Below are 8618 nucleotides of genomic sequence, written 5' to 3' on the forward strand. Positions count from 1 at the left end.
GAACAGGATACATCAAGAGAAATATTCACAGAACAAAAAGAGCTCTTAATTCAGTAGAAGACGTAGAAGATAAAATTGATGTGATTTCCTCCCACCACGATAAGCAAAAACACAAAGAGATGTAAACAGGAAAGAAACAATAAGAAAATTAGAGAACTAGTTCAGGAAGTCCAACATGTGAATAATAGGAGTTTCAGGCCAGGTGTGGTGCCTCATGCCCATAATCCCAGAACTGTGGGAGGCTGAGATGGGAGGATCCCTTGAGCCCAGGAGTTCGAGACTAGCCTGGGCAACATGGCGAAACCCTATCTCTACAAAAAAATGCAAAAATTAGCCAGGAGTATTGCCACATGCCTGCAGTCCAAGCTGCTTGGGAGGCTAAGGTGGGAGGATGGCTTGGGCCCAGGAAGTTGAAGCTGCAATGAGCTGTGATTGTGCCATTGAACTCTCTAGCCTGGGTGACAGAGCAAGAACCTGTCTCAAATTAATAATAATAATAATAAATAAAGAATTAAATAGAAGTAAATAGGAGTTTCAGAAAGAAAATCAAGGAAACTAAAGGACAACTATTTGCATATTGAAAGGGCCTATTGAGTACAAAGTGTAATGGATAAAAATAAATACAGGCCACAAGATGTAATTGAAAATTCACAACACTGGAGTTATAAAACAAATGCTTCCAGCTTTCAGAGAGATGGAAGAAAATGATGAATGTGGCTTTGGACTTTTCCTAATTGAATGCCCTTTATTTCTTTTTCTTGCCTGATTGCTCTGGCTAGAACTTCCAATACTATGTTGAATAGGAATGGTGAAGGAGGGCACCCTTGTCTAGTGCCAGTTTTCAAAGGGAATGCTTCCAGTTTTTGCCCATTCAGTATGATATTGGCCATGGGTGTGTCCCAAATAGCTTTTATTATTTTGAGATACATTCCATCGATACCTAGTTTATTGAGAGTTTTTAGCATAAAGACTGTTGAATTTTGTTGCAGGCCTTCCCTGCATCTGTTGAGATAATCATGTGGTTTTTGTCTTTGGCTCTGTTTATGTGATGGATTACGTTTATAGATTTGTGTATGTTGAACCAGCCTTGTATCCTGGTATGAAGCCTGCTTGATTGTGATGGATAAGCTTCTTGATGTGCTGTTGCAATCTGTTTGCCAGTATTTTATGAAGATTTTTGTGTCGATGTTCATCATGGATATTGGCATGAAGTTTTCTTTTTTAGTTGTGTCTCTGACAGGTTTTGGTGTCAGAATGATGTTGGTCTCATAAAATGAGTTAGGGAGGATTCCCTCTTTTTATATTGTTTGGAATAGTTTCAGAAGGAATGGTACCAGCTCCTCTTTGTAGGTCTGGTAGAATTAGGCTATGAACCTGTCTGGACCTGGACTTACTTTGGTTGGTAGGCTATTAATTGCTGCCTCAACTTCAGACCTTACTATTGGTCTATTCAGGGAGTCAACTTCTTCCTGACTTAGTCTTGGGAGGGTGTAAATGTCCAGGAATGTATTCATTTATTCTGGATTTACTGGTTTATGTGCATAGAGTTGTTTGTAGAAATCTCTGATAGTAGTTTGTATTTCTGTAGAATCGGTGGTGATATCCCCTTTATCACTTTTTATTGCATCGATTTGATTCTCTCTTTTCTTCTTTAGTAGTATGGCTACCAGTCTATCTATTTGTTGATCTTTTCAAAAAACCAGCTCCTGGATTTGTTGATTTTTTTGAAGGGTATTTTGTGCCTCTATCTCCTTTAGTTCTGCTCTGATCTTAGTTATTTCTCATCTTCTGCTAGCTTTTGAATTTGTTTGATCTTGCTCCTCTAATTCTTTTAATTGTTATGATAGGGTGTTGATTTTAGATCTTTCCTCACTTTTCGTGTGGACATTTAGTGCTAGAAATTTCCCTCTAGACACTGCTTTAAATATGTACCAGAGATTCTGGTACATTGTGTCTTTGTTCTCATTGGTTTTGAAGAACATCTTCATTTCTGCCTTCGTTTCATTATTTATCTAGTAGTAATTCAGGAGCAGGTTCTTCATTTTCCACATTGTTGTGTGGTTTTGAGTCAGTTTCTTAATCCTGAGTTCTAATTTGATTGCATTGTGGTCTGAGAGACTGGTTGCTATGCTTTCCATTCTTTTGCATTTGCTGAGGAGTGATATACTTCTGATTATGTGGTCAATTTTGGAGAAAGTGTGATGTGGTGCTGAGAAGAATGTATATTCTGTGGATTTGGGGTGGAGAGTTCTATAGATGTCTGTTAGGTCCACTTGATCTGGATCTGAGTTCAAGTCTTAGATAGCTTTGTTAATTTTCTGTCTCATTGATCTGTCTAATATTGACAGTGGAGTGTGTGGGAGTCTAAGTCTTTTTGTAGGTCATTAAAAACTTGTTTTATGTATCTGGATGCTCCTGTATTGGGTGCATATACATTTAGGATAGTTAGCTCAGACATATGCATACATATGTTCATTGTGGCACTGTTTACAATAGGAAAGACTTGAAAATGCCCATCAATGATAGACTGGATAAAGAAAATGTGGCACATATACACCATGGAATGCTATGCAGCTATAAAAAGGGATGGGTTAATGTCTTTTGCAGGGACATGGATGAATCTGGAAACCATCATTCTCCTCAAACTGACACAAGAACACAAAACCAAATACCACATGTTCTCACTAATAAGTGTGTGTTGAACAATGAGAACACATGGTCACAGGGAGGGTAATATCACACACTGGGCTCTGTTGGGGTGTAGGGGCTAGGGGAGGGACAGCAGGGGTTGGGGAGATTGGAGAGGGATAATATCAGGAGAAATACCTAATGTAGGTGATGGGGAGATGGAGGCAGCAAACCACCATGGCATGTGTATACCTATGTAACAAACATGCAAGATCTGCACAGGTACCCCAGAACTTAAAGTATTAAAAAATAATAATAATTGCCATTCTGACTGGCATGGGATGATTTCTCATTGTGGTTTTGATTTGCATTTCTCTGATGATCAGTGATGATGAACTTTTTTTCATATGGTTTTTGGCTGCATAAATATCTTTTGAGAAGTGTCTGTTCATATCCTTTGCCCACTTTTTGATAGGGTTGTTTTTTTTCTTGTACATTTGTTTAAGTTCTTTGTAGATTCTGGATGTTAGACCTTTGTCAGATGGGTACATTGCGAAAATTTTCTCCCATTCTGTAGGTTGCCTGTTTACTCTGATGCTAGTTTCTTTTGCTGTGCAGAAGTTCTTTAGTTTAATTAGGTCTCATTTGTCAAGTTTGGCTTTTGTTGTAATTGCTTTTGGTGTTTTAGTCATGAAGTCTTTGCCCATGCCTATGTCCTGAATCATATTGCCTAGGCTGTCTTCTAGGGTTTATATGGTTTTGGTTTTACATTTAAGTCTTTAATCCATCTTGAGTTAATTTTTGTATAAGGTGTAAGGAAAGGGTCCAGTTTCAGTTTTCTGCATATGGTGAGCCAGTTTTCCCAGCACCATTTATTAAATAGGGAATCCTTTCCCCATTGCTTGTTTCTGTCAGGTTTGTTAAAGATCAGATGGTTGTAGATGTGTGGTGTTATTTCGGAGGTCTCTATTCTGTTTCGTTAGTCTATATGTCTGTTTTGGTACTAGTACTGTGCTGTTTTGGTTACTGTAGCCTTGTAGTATAGTTTGAAGTCGGATAGTGTGATGCCTCCAGCTTTGTTCTTTTTGCTTAGGATTGTCTTGGCTATGTGGGCTCTTTTTTGGTCCTATATGAAATTTAAAGCAGTTTTTTTTTCCCTAATTCTGCAAAGAAAGTCAATGGTAGCTGGATGAGAATAGCATTGAATCTATAAATTACTTTGGGTAATATGGCCATTTTCACAATATTGATTCTTCCTATCCATGAACATGGAATGCTTTTCCATTTGTTTGTGTCCTCCCTTATTTCCTTGAGCTGTAGTTTGTAGTTCTCCTTGAAGAGGTCCTTCACATCCTTTGTAAGTTGTATTCCTAGGTATTTTATTCTCTTTGTAGCAATTGCAAATGGGAGTTCATTCATGATTTGGCTCTCTGCTTATCTATTATTAATGTATAGGAATACTTGTGATTTTCACACATTGATTGTGTATCCTGAGACTACTGAAGTTGCTTGTCAGCTTAAGGGGTTTTGGGGCTGAGACAATGGGGTTTTCTAAATATAGAATAATGTCATCTGAAAACAGAGACAATTTGACTTCCTGTCTTCCTATATGAATACTCTTTATTACTTTCTCTCCTGATTGTCCTGGCCCGAACTTCCAATACTATGTTGAATGGGAATGATGAGAGAGAGCATCATTGTCTTGTGCCAGTTTTCAAAGGGAATGCTTCCAGCTTTTTCCCATTCTGTATGATATTGGCTATGGGTTTGTCATAAATAGCTATTATTTTTTGAGATATGTTCCATCAATGCCTAATTTATTGAGAGTTTTTAGCTGAACCAAATCTATCTATTTTCTTGTGGCCCAGAGACCCTGTTCTTTGCCTTTTCCAGAGAATAAACTCTTAGTCTTATGCCAAGATGGTAGGACTATCACCTGGCTGATGCTTAAAGAGGACTTTGAACTTGTTTTAGCTTCACATATATCCCACTTTAAGAATCAATTCCTTGGAATGTGTGTTTTTGAGAATATTGCCGTCTACCTATTGCTAGTGTAAGATTCTGCTTCTCCAGGGCTGTTAAATCAGTTACCAATCTATACCTGCTTTTCAACTTGCAAATTTTTACTGTGATTGTCTCCTGCTCTATTCTCATAATCCTTGTGATTTATGCTTTCAAAATACAGTTTAATGTCAGTTTAGTGGATTTTTAAGAGGCAGCAAGAGTGCAATCTGACATTTTTATCAAGAAGTCAATGTTTTTCTTAGTTTACAAGGAATTAAATTCATATAAAGAATGTTAAAACTTTGTCTTTTTTGTCATAAACATGTTTAGTTCTTTTTGCTTAGGATTGTCTTGGCTATATAGGCTAAAGTGTGTCTTTAATTTTAATTAAGGTATTTTTGCTATACCAAAGATTTACTGTTTTTATGGTAAAATGTATCACTTCTATTCTTTCAAATTTTAATCTAATTTTAGGCTTAGAAATTCTTCCTATATTTAAAAAACAAGATAAATATTACCTCATTAACTATATATGATCTATAAATATAAAATCTATAAATATAAATATTACCTTATTAAAAAGTAGCGTGTTGCTAATAAATAAGATAAAATCTTACTTAGACTAAGGAGTATTGTGTTATTTAGATTTTTAAAATTTAAGCATTGAACTCCCCTGGAATTTATTTAGGTGTATGTTGTAAAGTGAGGTTTTAAAATTATTTTTTTTCTTTCTAACAAACAATTTCCTCAACATCATTTGTTGATTAAATCCATTCCTTATTGAGAATCATGACTTTATTCATCACACTATTAGTTCTTTTCTAGCTTGGGATTTATCTCTTTCTGGGCTGCTATTTTTTTCCATTAATCTCTTTGTTATATCTTCAATTAATACTGCACTGTTTTAAAGTTAATAACTTTATAGTGGACTTCATCTGGTTTGGTATGATTTTCCTCTTTATCTTTCCCTTTAAAAATTTTCTAAATTATTTTCATTTTCTATTCTTCTACATTAATTTGAAATGAATTTTATTAAATAAAACAATCTCATTGGGATTTTGAAATTGTATTACAATTGTAAATTAACTTGTGATAATTGGCATCTTCATAATAGTGAATTTTTCTTTCATAGAACATGGTATATGTCTCATTCAAGTTTCCGTTTTGTCTATTATAATTTTGTAAAAAAAGAAATCCTGAGTTAATCTATAATGCAGCTGTATCCTCTTTAATATTTCATAAGTGTACTCAACAGTTTTCATTTGCTTCTTACAGAAAATTCTTCCCCTAAGTCTTCAGAGCAGGGACACCATTCCCTCCTTGTTGCAGGATTTTATACAGGACTGAGTCATTCAGGGTTTTCCATTTATTTGTCATTTAATCTGGAGAGATCTATCTAAGTGTCAGTGCCTAACATACAATGTGACTAGAATGTTCTTTGTCCCCCAACCATCTGAACACTTGGGTCCTGGCAGCCACTTTTTTTTTTTTTTTAAACAACCTAAGATTGTGGACACAACCTGTAGCTTAGTTTAGGATACTTAGCTTCCATTCTTCTAGTTGCCAAGCCTGAAGCTGGCTGACGCCTTATTCCAACTGTTGGTGTCTCAGTCTATGCCTGAGAGTCTTTGAGTTTGCAGTTCTTCTTTGGGCAGGGTGATTTTTTAAGACCACTCACTTTCTTCATCATGAACAGTTTTGAACACGTTTTTCTTCTCCACTCACTTATATTTCTTGTTAAGTGACTAAAAAATTCAGAATTCTGGAATTCTCTGTAGACTCCCCTTTTCTTGTCTTACAAGCCAAGACTGTCATCTCTGAAAGAATGTAGGCTGGTGTGGACCCTGAACCACCTGCATTAACATCATCTGAAGTGCTTGTTAAAAACACACCTTTATAACTAATCACAACCAGTTACAGATTTACTTGTTCCTTCTCTGCTCCTATGGCTTCACTTGACTACAAAATAAATGCAAAACACAAAAACATATCTTTTGGCTGGCTGTGGTGGCTCATGCCTATAATTCTAGCACTTTTGGGAGGCCAAGGTGGGAGGGTCACTTGAGCCCAGGAGTTCAAGACCAGCCTGGGCAACATAGTGAGATTCCCACTTCTACAAAACTAAAAATAAATAGCTGGTCATGGTGGTGTGCACCTGTAGTCCCAGCTACTCAGGAGGCTGAGGCAGGAGGATTGCTTGAGCTCAGGAGGTCAAGGCTGCAGTGAGCTATGATCCTACCACTGTACTCCAGCCTGGGTGACAGAGAGCAATCTTATTTCCAAAACAAAAACCAAACCAAAAATGCATTTTTCTGGGCCCTCTTCCAGACCTACTGAGCTCTCAGGGTTCTGGACATTTTAACAGAATCCCCAGGTGATTCTTATGCACATTAATATTAGGGAATCGAGAGGCAAAGATAGAGTGGGAAGGTCATGAGTCAGATGATGGCCTGTTTTTCACGGCAGTGGAGCCGTGGACTTGGATGGATAATTGATAAGGTCACCTGGCAAGGTCTGGACTAGAGGGTAAAGCACGTGGCACGTAATCAAGAATATTTTCCTCAATCAATTTCATCAATGAGGTAATTAGTAGCAATTACACCTGAACCTTGGTTTTTGCCTAAGCGTGGAGCTGTAAATTTTTGTGCCTTCTCCACGTGTTCTAATGAAATCCGGAGGAAGCATATTTGACATGATTAGTCACTCTCCAAGTTACCCTGAGAGCACCTCACCTCCTTCAGTCACTGTGACTCCCTGCTGTCCTTTATCAGGCCTTGGTGACCTCCTTGAGACCTGCAGATTCAACCAGGGCAGTTGAATAGGCTTCACTCTGTGTCCTCCCAGAGGCCCTCCAGATCCAAGTGGGCTTATTTGCAGTTGATTTCCTCATACCTCCTCCCTGCCGAGTGGAGAGAAAACAAGGGGAAACTGTTGCTGATAAACTGGTGAAGAGGAAAACCTCAGGTCGACTCCATGATTCACTTTAAGTCAGGTGGGACAGCAGTCTGAACACAGGGGCCCAGCCCAGTACCTCATCTGTACCCCCTTCCTGTAAGATAATAGTATGGGTGACGCATGAATGAGCACCATGTGACTTACAAAACGTGTAATGCTCACTACACCATTTGAGGCAGGTATGATTATTAGGCTTATTGTGCAGAGGATGAAACTCAGGTGTAGAGAGATTAAGGGGCTCACCTGTTCCCCATTCCATCTTGTTGCTAAGTGTCTTAGTCTGCTAAGGCTACTGTAACAAAAGACAATAGACGGGGTGGTTGAAACAGCAGAGATGTTATGACAGTAGGCTGGGGAATTCTTGGATCTTTGTAATTGGAAGGCTTTGAATGCTGTCAGTTCCCTGTAGGCACGACCTCCGCCCTCGATGCTGTAGCATTATTAGTGAGTCCTGAAACTGGGGTACTAGCAGCCAGACCATATCAGTAGGCATAACCATAAAGCCTTTCAAGGAACCTCTGAAGGTAAGTTACTGCAACTGATTAGATTCTTAGTATGAGGGCTATCTCCATGCAGAGAAATGGTAACTAGAATCCAAGCCGGAGTCTTGTCTTTCCGTAGTATCCCCAATACTTTGCACCCAGTGAGTGCCTCATAGCAGACCTTCAATAAATATTTGTTGAGTATGAGCTGTGCATATGGAATTATGAAAAAAGAGGAAACACAAGCCCTGTGTTATATACTCTCTGATTATACCCTATAGAAGATTTTTTTTTTCAGAGACAGGGTCTTGCTCTGTCACCCAGGCTGGAGAAGAGTTGCGCAATCATGGCTCGCTGCAACCTCAAACTCCTAGGCTAAGGTGATCCACCTCAGCCTCCTGAGTAGCCGGTACTACAGATGTGCACTACCACACCTACCTAAATTTTTTTATTGTTTATTTTTCAGAGCCCGGGCTGGTCTCAAACTCCTGGTCTCAAGCACCCCCCCTACCTCGACCTCCCAAAGTGCTCGGATTACAGGCATGAGCC

The sequence above is a fragment of the Sapajus apella genome, unplaced genomic scaffold, assembly GCF_009761245.1.
Source record: "Sapajus apella isolate SASKATOON/1434 unplaced genomic scaffold, GSC_monkey_1.0 scaffold7, whole genome shotgun sequence".
Classification (NCBI taxonomy): domain Eukaryota; kingdom Metazoa; phylum Chordata; class Mammalia; order Primates; family Cebidae; genus Sapajus; species Sapajus apella.